This window comes from Herpailurus yagouaroundi, unplaced genomic scaffold (genome assembly GCF_014898765.1).
Source record: "Herpailurus yagouaroundi ecotype Mexico unplaced genomic scaffold, PumYag 139, whole genome shotgun sequence".
NCBI classification, from domain to species: Eukaryota; Metazoa; Chordata; class Mammalia; order Carnivora; family Felidae; genus Herpailurus; species Herpailurus yagouaroundi.
In genome coordinates, this window is record NW_024412394.1 from 35,690,947 (window position 1) to 35,708,462 (window position 17,516).

Below are 17,516 nucleotides of genomic sequence, written 5' to 3' on the forward strand. Positions count from 1 at the left end.
GCATTTCACTTTCTGTAGTCCTTTTCAATAAGAAGGTAGCTGGAAACACAAACAAATTAATAGATGGGAGCCTGAGGCAAGAAATGACAGTTCCTCCAAGATGAGAAAAGAAATATGAAGTATGTCCTTAGGTATACCTAAGACTTCTGACAGCAGTGTCAGGCTTCCACAGCCCACCATGTTCCCTGGAGATCAATAGCCAGCTGGGTCCCAATTGATCTGAGAAGAAGGGGGCAAGAGAGTCCAATTCCAGGGAAGAACACCAAGAAGATAATGCCTTGTCATTGTGTTCATCTGTTAGAAAGTTGGTTGCCCCACATATTATTACCCATAAGACATTTTAGGTGTCCTAGATGCAATTAACCACACGACAGATGAGAATCCAACTGTAGCAAATTCTATAGAAGGGCATAGCATAACTTTTTTCTGCCTACCACCCGCGGAAGCTAGATGGGAAATATCATTTGCTCTCTTAGCAGAAATCCACTTTAATTGAATACTCTGTCTTCATCAAACACTCTTCCTTTGGCTTCTGTGACACCTCATTCTCTTCATTTGTCTCTCACTGTTATTTGTGTGTTATAAATAAATTCATTATTTAGCTTATACTAATTTTCATTTTATATGGATCAGTGAATCCTTCATTTCAAGATAAATTCTTCTCCATCTGATAGTTGATGGACTTTGTTTATATTAAATTAACTCAAAGATACTAGTGCTGGGTGGTATGGCTCACCTGATTCAACTTGATGCTGTATTGGGTCAGGGCTGATGAAAATTTAGCTGTTTCAATGTTTCTATGAAATAAAAATTGGAGTTTTTTTGAAATCTGAAATCTTGCTTGATATACTGCTTACTGCTTTTGGAAGAGGAAAAGAATTTGAAGGGAAAACATTAAGGCTAAAAACATATTTTTTTTTATGCTGAAGCAATCCTAAGAAAGTAAAATGCAAATGACTACAAAAGATTATAATCTGAATACCAGGAATATCATTAATCTGTTTGGATAGATAAACATAAGCCAAAGAACAATATTTCTACAGGATTTTGCCTGGGAGTGATTACATTGGAGTACTCTGTGATTTCTGAAATATGATTAATTTTCTAGGACTTTCTTTATGCCTTCAGAGGGCCAGGTTGCTGTTCCTTTTCTTGGTGATTTACTCAAATACTCTGAAATCTGTCTGGATCTCTTCTTGCTCCATTATAAAATTGTTGCTTTTTCATTAAATTGTAGCTTTAAAGAATAAATATTATGTAATAAATGGAAATAGCAAACAGAATAGACATATTAGATGGAATAACCCTTAAATGTTTGAGTGGTTGTAATTTGAAAGAGATTTATAATCCAGCTAGCATTCATTATTTGGTTATTATGTGACAGGTGTTAAACTCAGTGCCTCCACATAAATTGCCCCATTTAAGTTAAAATCAACATTATTACACAGACATTATTCATTATATTATCATATTATCCCATTTTTCAGATGGAAAAATCCAGGCACAAAGCAGTTCGATAATTTTCCTCAGGACACACAGATATGGAATGGTGGGGCCAACAGTTGAATGTGGGTATTCTGACCTCAGGGGGCTTACTTAAACACTCCAACTTACTACTTCCTTTGCTTTTTATCCCTCTGCCCAAGACAAGAAACATTGACCAAAGGAAGTCACAGCAAGGCAAGTGAGGGCAAAATATAAAACAAAACAAAACAAAAAAAAACAAAAAAGAACAAAACTTTGTAAAGATGAAATCTGTACAAAGTGGAATGAAGTGCTTTAGGAATGATTGCTGTCCCCTTGGTTGATGTTCTGTTGGAGATGTAATGAAGACTCATTGGAAATGTTGCAATGAATATTTTTACTGCAGGGCAAAGTTAAACCATTTTTAAAACTCTTTTTTTTTTTTTCCTATCATGGAGTCAATGATACTATGTGGATATGTCTATTTGAAACCTTGCCATCAAGTGTAGCTGTCTCTCAAGTGTCCCACGCAAAGTGCCCGTTGACTCACCTGGACTGACTCTAGCTCTCAGTTTCTTTTACAAAAATCTATAGAAGGTTAGCAAATGGAGTCTGAACATCGAAGAGGAAAGGTCGTGAACTTCAAAGCATGAAAAGAAGATAGAGAAAGAGAAGACCAAGTGAAGAAAAATGAAAGAAAGAGAATGGGTAAAGCTCTCCTCTTTGAAATTAACTATTTAGAATTTCTTTTAAATTTCTTAATTAAAATGGGTATCTATATACAGATGCTTCTTACTTTGTAAACATATTAGTTTCTTACCAATAAAGTGTTTGTTAGGCCTATTTGTTTTTAAGTTGAAGTCCAGAATATATTTGTGTGAACTAGGTTAGTAAGTTAGTTCTTCAAAAGTTTGCATTTTTGCATATTCCATCCCAATGATGTCTCTCTTGTTAGGGATATTTTTACAGAATCGTTTGCTGGTATACATTTTGTTATTAACAGTAGTAATCTGCATACTGTTATCATATTTGAATCCATAATACCAGATAAAAGTTATACTTGTGATGAAAATTTTATCAATGGTATTTTACCTGATTAGCCTTTAATTTTTCAAACTCCTATATTTCTCCTGAATTAAAAGTACGTTTTTTCATTTTGTGAGTTGCCATTGCTTGTTGATTATCAATTGCCTAGACACAGAATTTTTTACAGGTGATATGATTTACTCTTTATCTTTTAGAAATATTCTTACAGTTGAAACACCCATCCTATATGTCTGTATAATATTTTTCAATTTCTTATTACTTTCATTTAAAAATATATCTATTTTTATTTTCATCCTAATCCTATGTCCCTATTTACTGGTATTTTAAAATTTCTCATTTCTTTTTTACTTTATTGGAAAAGACAATGTATCAGTCAGGATAGTTTAGTTTATGCTGCTGTAACAAAAATGGCAAAACCTCAATGGCGTATTCTAACTAAAAGTAAAGTGCTCATGTTACATGTCCGTGAGTGGAGGTGGGGGTCTGCTCCAATAAGGCAGTCCTCACTATCCTATGCTGGCTCTGCTTCAAAGTTTTAGGCTTCAGAGGAAAAGGGGGCAAGAGTTGAATGCTGGTGATTAAATGCTTCCTCCCAAAGTAGCATGTGTTACTTCCCTTCACATTTCATTGGCTAAATCAGGGCACACTATCACTCTTAACTTCAAGAAGGTAGGAAAGCACAATCCTTTATGAACTTAGAAGTACAGAATAGGCTCTCTTACTTTGCCAATGTAAACACTGGTAGTAGTCTATCATATACTGGGTTTTTTTTACTTTTCTTAAAACCTCTCAAATCCAAGCACAGCCACATGATGCATGCCTCAACAGGTTAATATGCCATGCTACAGCTGACACTGAAATGACCACACTTACAATATGTCGATGGTGGCCAGAGTGGGAGTGCTTGGCTTTGGATGAAGACTTTGTGTGTATCTGTGAGAGTACTGTAGTTGAAAATATATTGATTGCAGTAACACAAGGCTGGCATGGACTCCTCTGCCTTGACCTTCAGTGCTTTCCTGTGGTATAGACCTATTTTGGGAGAGCTGGTCAACTGGGTCACATTTTCTTGGAAAAACTTTGGAGCTGCTTGCTTGGTGCTGAGAACCATGAACCAGGGCCCACTTTGTAAAGGTGATGGGGAAGCCGTGAAGATGATATTCCTGATTTTACTAAAATAATAATTTTAAAAAGCCCAGTGACATCAGATTATATAGTCTTGGCATTAGTTTCCAGATAACAAATTCATAAGTGACCTCATTACCTTTTGTCAGTTTAAAATGAACAATCTTTCAAAGCAGTGTTTAGGAGTCGGTCAAAGCAGAGTTAACAGAGCCTTCAACGTCTTTGTAAACGTCCTCTAAATGTGTTCATTTTAGAAGTGCTTAAACTTTGACATTAGTTATAGACTTAAGAATTTAGACACCCTTTATAATGTAAAAGTTCTAACTTGTTGAAGATTGTTCAAAGGTAACAAGCGTAGAAATGAGAACTCTTGGAGAAAAGCTGTCTCCCTTTTATTTCTGCAGAGATCTGATTACTGCTTCTGTAAGTCCTTACACAAGCACAGGGATACCTCTTCCCTCCCTTCCTTCCCCGCCTCAACTCCCTCTTCTCTCCTTCACTTCCTTCTTTTCTGTCTCTTTCAGGCTGTCTTTCTTTCTCTTAGTTTCTTTTTGTCTTTTCTTTCATTCTTTTAATTAACAAGATATAAACAGTTCTTCCTGAAATGTTTTGTTTGGCAGTCTAGCCCTTAACCTTATACTATTTAATGTTCTCTTGGAGAACAACTTAATCATTACAGAAGTATATGGAAAGTACTCAAACTAAGTTGCTCCTGTCCTTAATTAGATAATATTTAAGTGTGTTTGGTAATTAAAAAAAATGAAGTGTAAGCAATCATTAATTAAAAGCTTGTTTTTTATTTTTTTTCTTCCTCTTAATTTTCTATTTCTTTGGAAGGATACAATTTTGTACTGTTGGATAAGCCCTGATAGGAGCTAGATCTAATATGATGAATAATGATGTAGGTTAATCAAGTGAAACTTTATTTTTATTTTTTGTTTATTTTTGAGAGAGAGAGAGGGAGGGAGAGAGAGGGAGCAATTAGGGTAGGGGCAGAGAGAGAGAGAGAGAGAGAGAGACAGAGACAGAGAAAATCCCAGGCAGGCTCTGCACTGTCAGTACAGAGCCTGATGTGGGGCTCAAACTCACAAACTGTGAGATCATGATCTGAGCTGAAATCAAGAGTTGGATGCTTTACCAAGTGACCCACCCAGGTGCCCCAATCAAGTGAAATTTTATAAACTCCTCTCACCAGCTTACCTTAGCAACAGTGCTGATTTAGGGAGCCTTTTTCTCTGACACAACTGCTCTCCCAACTTAGTTTTTTGAGCCTCCTAATCTTTCTGTCATAAAACAACTTACTTAAGGTTAACTAAAAGACTTTTTCCCTCCTGAAGTGATAGATACAATTTCTTCTCATGAACAGGAAGTAAATACATTTTTAAGGAGGAAAAATGTACAGATTCTAAATGGTCCAACTGTAATCAAAATAGATTCTACTACATTTCCACCAGATGGCACCCCCCTTTTGAACTTTGGAAAGATTCTAAAGGCTGAGGAAACCCACTATTATTTTAGAAGTGGGATTGGTACTGGAAAACTTCCAGCCAATGGAATTGAGTCACTAGAAAATAATACTTAATAAGACTTAAACTATTCTAAGGTGCTTCCAAAGTAAAATGCATAATTAAATAATATGTTTAATTTGGGAAGAATTAAGTCAATATAAATAAAGCCAATTCTGGTTTAACCTGAACTCCACAGGACTTAAGTTCCACCAAATTTTAATTTTCATATGATCTTTCTAACCAGCTTTCATTTTGAGTGCCTTCTTTAGCTTTTAAGAAAGCACAGCCACCAGAGTATATTTAGCAATTGAGTGTCCTAAATGAAGATTTAATTTAATTTGTAAATCAGTCATCAACTTGCCAGTCAAAAGTTCCTAGGTAAACACTATAACATTTTGTCCAAAATCATGAGATTGGCAGTGTGGATCTTCCAAGTTAAACAATTTGGGGCCAAGTCTGCTGGCTACACATTTTTTTGTCCAGGCGCGTGGTTCCTGCATCTCTGGCTAAACTCTCACACTATCCATGCTGCTCTTCCTTGGTGGCCTTTTCCATAACATACTTTCCCTTTGTCACCCCAACACAATCAGTCAGTGGAAAAGCATTCTGTTTCACACTCCTGTATTCATGAAAGACTTCCATTTTTCATTTTTACTGAGTAGGATCTAAATTGGATGATGTCTTGTTTTCTTTGGAATTTTATTCATTGATGATAAACAAGCATGCTGAGAACCCAGAAACAGATCTTTGCTATTTAGAGAGAACAAGGGCAAATAAGAGAGCTCCATGCATTTGCTACAAGGCAAGGCTTCTTGTACCACTTGCTGCTCATATGTGATACATAGCCTATGTCCTGAGGTTGGTAAATTTAGTAAAGTTATTGAAGACTGTCAGGGAGAAGGGAGGGGCCCCATTAAGACTGACTGACTTAACTGGAACTATGACCAATTTTTTATAAATGGCTTCTATGACACTTGCCTCTCAGTTTGATAGTAATTTTTTCTCATTTCTGAATTTGCTCAAGGCTAAGATAATTAGTGTCTCACCTTGTGAGATGAAATGGAAAAAAAATGAGGGAAAAATTTAAGGTTTTGCAGTGGTATTCTTTCTTCAACAGTTGTTATTTATTTTCTTCAAGTACAGTTCATACTTTACACAAGTATCACATTATTTGATCTCTAGAAGGAAAGTACGGATGATAATATTTAATAGGCTCACAGAAGATGTATTTTTTGATAACTATAAATTTCTATGGGAAATGTTATTTGCTAATGCCCTGATAAGAGCACCTTAACAATATGTCCACATGATTGGACAGATTTAACAAGTAAAAATACAAGATGCCCAGTTAAGTTTGAATTTCATATAAAGAATACATAAGTTTTTAGTATAATTATACCCCATGCAATATTTGAGACATACTTACTTTTCAAAATAACTAGTTTTATCTGAAATTCAGATTTAACTGGGTATCCTGTATTTTGTATGGCAACTCTACCTGGTAGCTGATTCTTCTAGATGCAACTTTCTTCCACAGTTGCCACAAGGACTGTGGAAAAACTTCCACGCAGACAAGTCTGTCAAGACTCCTCAACCTTTCTGCCAACATCTTAACTCTTCAAGAATGAACTCCTGGTCTTAAAAATGAACCACTGTAGTTTGCTGGTTTGAGGGGAAAATTCCACACTAACTTCATTGGGAGTTGCAGAGCCAATATGATAAATATCTGCCAGAGTGGTTTCTGGATTCTCTGAGGAAAGTCTTCAGAAGAAGAGCTATGCCTGAAGCTCCATTTGGAGTAGCTCTCCAAATGTCAGTTCACGGGGTTATATTAAATAAGCTCCCCAAGGACCTCTGGGTTGAGAGTATTTAGATCAACCTTGATTTTTTTTTTTAATTTTTTTTTTCAACGTTTATTTATTTTTGGGACAGAGAGAGACAGAGCATGAACGGGGGAGGGGCAGAGAGAGAGGGAGGCACAGAATCGGAAACAGGCTCCAGGCTCTGAGCCATCAGCCGAGAGCCCGATGCGGGGCTCGAACTCACGGACGGCGAGATCGTGACCTGGCTGAAGTCGGACGCTTAACCGACTGCACCACCCAGGCGCCCCAGATCAACCTTGATTTTGATCTTACCTAGCAGGAAACAGACCTAGGAAGAAGTTATCTATCATGGCGGTCATCATACTTTACCTCTGCCCTCCGTGCCTTGCAATGGGGAATGGCTGCAGAGAGTAAAAATGTATCATGTGAGTCACAGAGAGTTTGTCTGGGAAGAGTTATGAAACCAACCCCATATTGTTTCTTTTCCTTTTTAGTAGAGGAAATAGCATGGGCCTTCGGCATGTGTTCAAAGGTACATCCTGGTTCTCACATGTGTTTATCTCAGGGTAACCTATAAGTATTCTTTCAGAAATATTGCAAATCTTTCTTAAGAAAGAGGAAAAAGGAAAATTATAACATTAAAAACATCCCTTAAAACACACTTATAAATACTTAATTTTGCTTTAATATATACTTTAAAAAATATCTGATAGTTATGTGTATAGCATTATGTTCAGAGTTAGTTGGTATAGTGGGTATACAAAGAGAAAAAAAATCAGAATTCTTATCTTACCTGAGGTGATAATCTTGTAACAGGGGAGACTGATATATGCATGTGAATCAGTTAAGCAACACTATACAAAGAAGTGTATAAGCAAGTGCCAAAGTTTTTCATAGAAAGAACAAATATATAGTAGTTCACTGAAATCGGAAATCCATGGAGGATTGAGTGGACCTTGAAGAATGGGTTCCACGTGAATTAATGAAGAGAGATAGGAAGCAGCATGAAAGAAGGCTGAGAACTGGCAGAAGCACTTGAGGGTCAATGAAGACCAGGTCTAGACAGAAGAGAGATTCCCTGTTGAAGCAAGTGTGGAGATCAATTTTCACAAGGAGAATGCCATAGTAATGCAATAGGATAAAGAATTTATACTTGGTCCTGTAGGCCATGGAAAGCTATTGTAGGTTTCAAATCATGGCATGACATGATGAAAGTGCTCTGGCAATAATTGGTAAGCTGGAGAAAAGGGGAAAAAGATGGATTTTGCACAGCGTAGGTGTGAAGTGGTTGTGCACATTCACACAGTGATAGTCTAAAAGCCAGCAGAAGATTTCTTAATGCCTGTAAATTAGAAAATGTAAAACACACACAGATGTACACAGAGATGCACATAACATGCGTGTAAGGCATACTCTTTGCTCTCTGCTTCCCAAAGAATTACTCTTCACTTTGCTATGGAATCCCCAGGAGAGGCACACTGAAAGCTGAGTGAATATCTTACGTGACCTCTGTTCTTTGTCGTGACAGCATCTAGGTTGAGCTGTACATTGTGTTCATTCTGTGTTTTGGGGTATTCCTTCATCACTGTGTTGCAAAGGGGGAGGTGTAGGCAACTGTAGCTCTCCTTGTGAGATTTTTACTTTTTTTTTTGAAGATTCTGCAAGTCTTCAGATTATAAATAAATTAAAACCAGAAAGAGTGGTCTCCCTTTGCTACATAATTAAAAATAATCTTTCGACTGACATGATTGAGTGTTAAGGGAAATCCTAGCTGCAGTTATTTCCAGAACAATTCCTAAAGACTTTTGGAATGCAAAACCCAGTTGTTGTATGCAAATGGAAAGTAAGTTTTTTCTTTTGTTTTGTTTTTTTGGTGTGCCTTATAAAGGAAAAGTAAATAAATCCAGATGGTGAGGTCTCTGAAAAAGGAAATACACTGTAAATAACACACAGATTTGAAGTTTGGTTCTGACTAGTTTTTCCTGTGTTGTAAAAAATAGTTCCAGAATCCTGAGAGAATACAGAATGGGAATAATGTTGTTCTTAAAGATCTTTGCTGTTCCAAAACAGATTCTTTTACTGTAGTACCTATAACTTGTTTTTATTATTGCTTGCAAGTTAATCTTGATTTTTATTGTCGTCTTAATTCCAGAGTCCTCTGGACTGTGACTCCACAATGAAATCAAAAGTAGACATTGAGGGACGCCTGGGTGGCTCAGTTGGTTGAGCATCCAACTCTTGATTTCGGCTCAGGTCCTGATCCCAGGGTTGTGGGATCTAGCCCTGTGTCGGGCTCTGCATACAGCCTGCTTAAGATTCTTTCTCTCTCTTGGATGTGAGGGCAATCTGGCTGTGACATCTGTACCCCATTGATCGCCGGTGTTGATTTGGTTGATCTGGCTGGCTAGACGGGTGTCCCCTTCCTCCCTCACCGCTCCAAGTGCATCCCTCCCGAAGCTGCGTGCTCTGTAGAAGAGGATGATCTTCTCCCGATAGAAGAGGGCTTCCAAGACTCTAGGCACATCCAAATGAGGTGCTGCTCATGACAGTCTTTCTGTAAAGACAGACTTGCTTTAAAAAAAAAATTCTCTCTCTCTCTCTCCCCCCCTCCCACTCCCCTGCTCATGTGTGCTCTCTTCCTCTTTAAAAAAAAAAAAAAAAAAAAGTAGAGATTGAAACAGTATTAATTCACATGCTTATCTCAAGTCTGATGGGTTTTGGCTAATCAAGAAGTCAGTATCTGTAATAGGGTTCTTCAGAGAAGCAGAACCAAGAAGATACATGGCTATCCAGACACCCAAGTCTGAGTCCAAGGACCTGAGAACCACCAGCACTGATGTCTGAGGGCAGAAGATACGTGTCTCAGCTCCAGCAGAGAGAGTGAATTTGCCTTTCCTAGGCATTTTGTTATATTCAGGCCCTCAACAGATTGTGTGATGCTTATTTGCATTGGTCTGGGCATCATTCTTTACAAAATCTACCATTCAAATGTTAATCTCTCCCAGAAACTCCCTTACAGACACACCCAGAACAAATGCTTTACCAGCTATCTGGGCATTCCTTAGCTCAGTCAAGTTGACACAAAATTAATCAACACAGTCTCAATGGCCTTAGTATGTAAGTGGATAATTCAAGTATGACTCAAGTGGTAATCTTTTAGAAGAAATTTAACACCCCTTCTGTCTCCCAAAAGCATTCCTTTATTCAAATGTATATTTTGAAGTGGTGAAGAAGACATTAAAGAATCAATTAGTCCATTATTTATGTACTTGCTATTCTTTTTTTTTAAATTCTTTTAGTGTTTTTATTTTTGAGAGAGAGAGAGGGAGGGAGAGAGAGAGCTAAAGCAGGGAAGGGGCAGAGAGAGAGGGAGACATAGAAACCAAAGCAAGCTCCAGACTCTGAGCTGTCAGCACAGAGCCCAATGCAGGGCTTAAACCCACAAGCTATGAGATCATGACCTGAGCTGAAGTCAGACGCTTAACTAACTGAGCCACCCAGGTGCTCCATATGTACTTACAATTTTGATAAATAGTATGAAAAAAAATTATAGAGAGTTATCAGAAAACCAAATAGGAGGAAACATACATATGCTTGGGGATATCTTGAAAAAGTCATTTTTAAGCTGAAATTGAAGATGGAAAGATGAAGGACAAGAAAAAATGCCAGGCAGAGGAAACCATACATGGAAAGGACTGAAAGGAAGAAGCTGGCACATGCATAGAGAAAAGAACCATCCAAGGTTGGAGTTCAGAAAGTGTGGTGAATTCAATATACATGTATTTGCACAATTATTCATTCCCTATCTGCCCTTGGATACCTTCCTTTCCTATTGACTTTCAAACTTGACCATATGGCAGTCTGTGGATAATGGGATATGAGTGGACACAACATTTTTCATGTATGAACTAAAACTTTAAATGCAATAGTATGCTGTAAGTGGGCCGTCTTTTTCTTTCTGTCTGCCTCAACAGCACAGCATGCACTGTGGATATAGGCTGATCCTTCGGGCTTTCATCCCCAAATGTGAAACAGGGGTGTGAATCACGTTTTCCTTATAGCCTAAGTAAGAGTCACAGAGATTTAACTGGCTGACAAATAAATGGCCCTGTGGAGTGATAAGCCACTGAGATTTTGTGCATTTGCTTGTTGGACATCACTAGTTCAACATAAGCTAAATTACATTGAGGGAAAAAAGCCAGAGAGATATAGAAAGGCCAGACCACGCAGGGAATTGTAAGTGATATTAATGACTTTGGTTAATCACAATGAAAGAGGACTTTGGCTGCCTCCTTTTAGACCTCAAACTTTCTGGTTGGTTCTTCTTTCCAGCTGGTCTCTTGGCTTAGGCGGAATCCTAAAGGCAAAGCATCCTTTGATAGGAACCAAAACTACCCCCTCAAGCAATAAGGACCACCCTGAACCAGCAAGATCCCACCAGTGTTTGACTCCAAAACAAAGACCAGTTTGACCTTCACTGCCTGCCTGCACACATCCATCCACCTTTGCCCTGCATTTTCTTTATATAAACCTGGGAGTATTTTCAGCATTTTGGAGACAGACTTTGAGACACTAGCCAGCTGTCTTCCTGGTGTTAGCCTCACTAAAATCAATTCCTTTCTTATTTCACCACCACTCATTTCTCTGCCTTTGGATTTTGTCAGCAGAAAGCAGCCAAACTTGGTCTATGTGGGACCTCCAGGGCTAGGTCCTCTTGTACCCCTGATCCCCAGCTACAACAAAAATCGTGGGAAGTCTTTGAAGTAATATGTTGGCGTAGTCAAAATATTTTTATAAGAGAAAAGAAAAAAAATTGTTCTGGCTATACCAACAACAACAACAAGAATGCAAGTAACCATTGAGGTTATTGCAGTAAGGGAGATGATCTAAAATTTATCAAGTACTTAAAATTATCATGCTTTCTTTTAAGCACTTTACCTGTGATAGCTAATGAAATCCTCACAATGAAGTAGGCTATTTTTCTCCTGTTTTAAAGATGAAGAAACTGAGGCACAAGGAAGATAAGCAATTTTCCCGAGGTTCCAGATGTATTAAATGGCAGAGCCAGGAATCAGACTTTCAACAGTCTGTCTTCACTGACTGAGTTCGCAGCCAGAGGGGTCTAGGGGAGAGATCAACTACTGTTGAGGGAAGAGACCTGGATAGACAAAAGGAGTTGAGAGATATTCACAAAGTAGAAACAGCAGGATGTGGTTATTGACTGGCTATGGGAGATGAGGGAGGAGGAGATGTTAATGATGACTTCCGGATTTGTGAAATGGGTAATCCGCAGAGAGAGGGGATACCAGAGAGCATGAGTTGGGAGGTGAGTCTTAATTCAGCCTGTGAACTGCTTGAGGTCAGAACTGTGTTATCAAGCTTTTGCTTTATGTATTGCAAAGACTCAGTGATGGTTTATAAAACAAACGAATCATATATTTACAAAAATATATATTAAAATATTATGGGACTTTGATATAACATTTTTTGTGTGTGTGCATCAAGATGAGTTTTTCTTAAAGGTTTCTGTTGATAGAGTTCAGATTTGAATCAGAGAAAACACTCATTTTTTGTCATGCATATTTCCTCCATACAAATAAGGTCAGTGCTTTCACTATAATTTTGTACTTCACCACTACCTCTTTTTATTAGTGGGGAACGCTAATTCCTGAGATGAAACCACATGCTATTTGGCAATTTTATTATCCATATTAGAGCAAATTTAATGTGATTCATGGTTTCAACATAAAACAGTGTTTATCCTGTAAATTTAGAGTGAAGGAACAAGCATTTACCCAGGGACAGCTTTGTGCCAACTCTATATTAACAGGTTATAACAAGGTCGTTTCATTTAGTCCTCACAACACAAATTTCAAGTGCTTTTGCCTTGGCTGCAGATTCTTCCAATTGCATTACATTTCTGGATTACAACAGTTTTTAGATCATCCTATTCTTTTCTGAGAAATTTATAGTGTTTTATAGTATTTATTACTAAGTGTGAATAATACATGTAAACTTCCTTTAAATCACAGAAATTCAAACAAATTATGCTGATATATACAAATGTGTGTGTGTGTGTATGTGTGTGTGTGTGTGTGTGTGTGTGTGTGTGTGTGTGTATATATATGTAGGTGTCACGCCCAGGTCAGAGCCCAACACAGGACTTGAACTTACTACCCTGAGATCGAGACCTGAGCTGAGATCAAGAGTCAGACACTTTGCCAGTTGAGCCACCAGGGGACCCTATGTTGATATCTTAAGGAGCCTGGCATCTTTTAGAATCAATGCTGCCAGATTACTCTGTACTGCTGTAAAGCCCAAGAAAGATACTTGCTGTTTTTTTGTTTTAATGACACATACTGTCTCTTTATCTTTCCCCCCTTCTTGGCGGGGGTTATGGTTACCTAACTGCCTTCTGCTGAGACACTTATGCACCATCTTGAAGTGCAGAGAGCCATGGGACTGTCAGGCCAAAAGGAAACAGAGAACGGAGTAAGATTGATGTAAGGATGTCAGGAGAGAGAGAAACATTTGTGTATCATCTGTGTGTCTGAGTTGAATATGTGTGGCCAAGGTGACATACAAAATATCCAACAACCAGTGTGACAGAGCCATCCACAATCAGAGCAGCTGCATCAACAATTAACACATAAATCCCAACCACAAGTCAGTGTTAGGGCCTTCTAGCTGAATATCAGGCTTGCAAGTAATTGGTTAAGTGTGTTATTTGTGAATTTTAAGAAGGCTTGGGATGCCTATGCTATACAACAGTATGAAGTTATTTATCTCTATAATGGGAAATACTTGATTTTAGAAGGTTAAAATGGCATGTTTTAGCAGTCAAGTAGTTCACCCTTAAAAAGGTATTTGTTAACAAAAATTAGTAATTGTATTACTTCAAGGCCTTGTGTATATGTCTTTAGTACTCTATAATTTATTCAATGTCTGCAGTCTCATCTAATCTTCACAAAAATCCTGAGAGGTGGATACAATGAAAGGTTAAGTAATTTTTCCCAAGGTTCCCAAGTAACCTTTCCCAAGGTTAAGTAATTTTCCCAGGTCATTCAATGACATGAATAATAGGCAGAATAGCCATGATGAGACAAAGGTCCTTTTAAAAAGAAGTGAAATTAAAAAAATAAATAAATAAATAAATAAAATAAAATGTTTTAGTTAATTCACAAAATTTAAACGTATCAAATTTGACCAATGAAAGCCCATTTCTAACATTTACTTGTTAATGTTAACAAGCAAATTAAATTCATCCATATTGTCTTCCTTCAATTAAAAAAAAAAAAAGAAAAACCAACAAGTGAAATTGTAAAAGTGAACTATTGGATTTTTTTTTTCTAATATAAAAAATTGAATGGCTTGGGGCACCTGGGTGGCTCAGTCAGCTAAATGTCCAACTCTTAGTTTTGGCTCAGGTCATGATCTCACGGTTGGTGAGTTTGAGCCCTGCATCAGGCTCTGTGCCATTAGTTTGGAGCTTGCTTGGGATTCTCTCTCTCCTTCTCTCTCTGCCCCTCCCTTGCTCATGCTGTCTCTCTCTCTTTTGAAATAAATAAATAAACTTTAAAAATTAAAAAAAAAAATTGAATGGCTTGTGAACAACATGGGGAGGTTCAAAATTATACTGAAAGTAAATAATAACTTTTTTTCCCCCTTGGGAAATAATGGTGAAATAAGGTAAGTGTTGTCATTGTTGAATTGTGCTTATGAAAATAAATAGGACAGGACATATTTGTTAGCAAATTTGTGAAAAATGTATTTTTATCCATTGTCTGGCTGCTGATTTCTGAATACTCTTCTTCAATAAAATGAGCCATAGCCCTTGGAGAAAGAGCTGATTCTAGAGCTGGGACATGAAAAGTACAAGCTGGACCATTTTATGGTATTAGAAAGTAAACAAGTGTGAGGGAAAAAAAAAACAAAAACCAAAACCAAAGTAACTCCAAAAAACAAAACAAAAGCACAGGGGAATGTTCAAAGGACACCAGGAGCCAATCTGAAAGAGCTCCCAATGGCCAAACCGGGAACAATTAGAGCAACAATTGTAGTATTTACTAATATTAAACTAGTATTAGATTATAATCTAAAATATAAAATAAATGTCCGTGAGTTCATATTAAATAATCAACCCATTGTTGAATAAATAAATTGAGTCACAGAGACAAATCTTTCCTGTAAATAAATTCCAAATAATATATGTATATAATCCTCTCACTAGGAAGTGGAATTTACCACACCCCTCCACCCGCCCCCCTACCCACCAATTTGAGTATGGGCTAGAATCAGTGACTTGCTTCCAAAGAATAATGTATAAAAAGGGAAAAATAGTAACTTAACAGTGAAGAAACCTGGCAAACACCGTCTTAACCAAGCGGTCAAGGTTAGCCTCACTGGCGTTAAGTCATGTTCATAGCATGTACCCCTCCCCGCCCATATGGTTTGAGGAAAGGGACTCATCCTTTTTTTGATATAATCTTACCCAAACTCCTAACCTCAGCCTCATTATGAGAAAAATGTTACAAAGACTCAAATTGAATGACGTTCTATAAAATATCTGACAGAACTCTTCAAAACTGTCAAGGGGATGAAAAACAAAGAAAGACGGAAAAACTGTCACAGACCAGAGAAGCCTAATTAGAGATAGGGCAAAAGAATGTATTATGGAATCCTGGATTGGATACTGGAATAGAGATTGAACATTAATGGAAAAAAATGGCAAAATCTGCGATTTAGTTAATAATGTAGCGATGGTGGTTTCTTAGTTTTGACAAATGTAACATGGTTAAGAAAGATGATAAAGTAGGGGAAACTGAGGCAGGGTATATGGGAACTCTGTGCTATCTTTGCAACTCTTCTGTAGCTCTAGAATATTGCAAAATTTAAAAAGTTTAATAAATGCAAACTATTCATTTTATTTTTTTTTAATTTTTTTTTTCAACGTTTATTTATTTTTGGGACAGAGAGAGACAGAGCATGAATGGGTGAGGGGCAGAGAGAGAGGGAGACACAGAATCAGAAACAGGCTCCAGGCTCTGAGCCATCAGCCCAGAGCCCGACGCGGGGCTCGAACTCAGGGACCGTGAGATCGTGACCTGGTTGAAGTCGGACGCTTAACCGACTGCGCCACCCAGGCGCCCCAAACTATTCATTTTAAAGAAAGCTCTTTACATGTTGCTTTATGTATGTGTCTGTACATACATACATTCATGTACATGAGTATGCATGAATATCCATCATTAGTTCAGCATATTATTGATAATTCCATAATGTTGAGTCTTAGTGACCACTTTTCAATTTAATGTTTGTTATAATTTGGTCATTTTTATGTGTTCAGAAACCCACATGGCTTGTATGTGCATGTTGTCATACATATATTTTCACATATGTTTATTTTCTTTTTTAAAAATATTTATTTATTTATTTTTGTGAGAGAGCATGTGCACATGAGCTGGGGAGGGGCAGAGAGAGAGGGAGAGATCAAGTGGGGCTTGATCTCATGAACAGTGAGATCATGGCCTGAGCCTAAATCAAGAGTCGGTCACTTAACCAACTGAGCTACCCAGGTGCCCCCACATATGTTTATTTTCATTCGGCTGTGAAAGTGTTTTAAATGACAGCTTTTTTGAGCATTCAAAACCCTTCTTTTTAGGGACAAAAGCCAATGGTCAGCACGAACATATATCTGCTTTATTTCCTGCGATGATTAACAGGGAATCACTGTTTCAAAAGCTCAATACCAGAGGCTCTGTAGCTAGTGCTGATTCTGGTGGGAGTAAAGAGACTTCTGGGAGTTATAATGGGTAGGACAGGATTTTTGTCTTTCAACAGCAGTGAAGCAGCATCAGATCAAAGATTTTATACTCCTCTAGAGCCCTCAGACCTCATCCAGATCTGTTGATGATCAAATCATGAAGTCATCATAATGGCAAATAGTATCTGTTGCTCAATGAAAAATAACTTGGCAAGTATCTATAGTGATATGAATAACATGAATAAAAAAGTTTTAAAAGTAAAACTGGCTATTTAGTGAAATGAGAAGAGAAATGTGGAAGGCCAGTATTTTCTGCAAAACTTTGTGGTTCATCAAGTTCAATGTGGTATTTGTTGGAGGGAAAAACAAGAAAGATGTGTTGAGTTCCCTACTATTGAACTAAGTCTATCAATAACATGGTTGTTGCATAGCTTTGATATCTTTAACTAACCTGGCCTGATATGAACAAGCTACTAATCCATTTTTCATGTCTATATAATTTCAAAAATGACTTAATATTTTATTTATATTCCAAGGTTTTTGCAGTCAATTCCCCTGTCTTTCAGACTGTGTGTTTGTAAGATGCCAAATCAAGTATAAATTCGGTGAAAAAAACCCCAAACCCAACACATTTGTCCTGTTGTTGGGTGTTGTGTTGACAAAATGATGTGTTGATTGATGGTAACTCTTTGTTCCAGTCTATTGAATAGTTATATAGACACAGCCCCTTATCTTGCCAAATGATGGTTTGGGGAATTTTTTCTTAACTTGAATTGTTAATGTCTA

At 37.4% G+C, this 17,516-nt stretch overlaps 1 long non-coding RNA gene across 1 annotated transcript in view; it reads left to right on the plus strand.

Annotated features, from left to right (window-relative positions):
- LOC121029139 (uncharacterized) overlaps window positions 1-17,516 on the plus strand; it is a 116,226-nt gene that overhangs the window by 22,675 nt on the left and 76,035 nt on the right. The window lies entirely within an intron of this gene.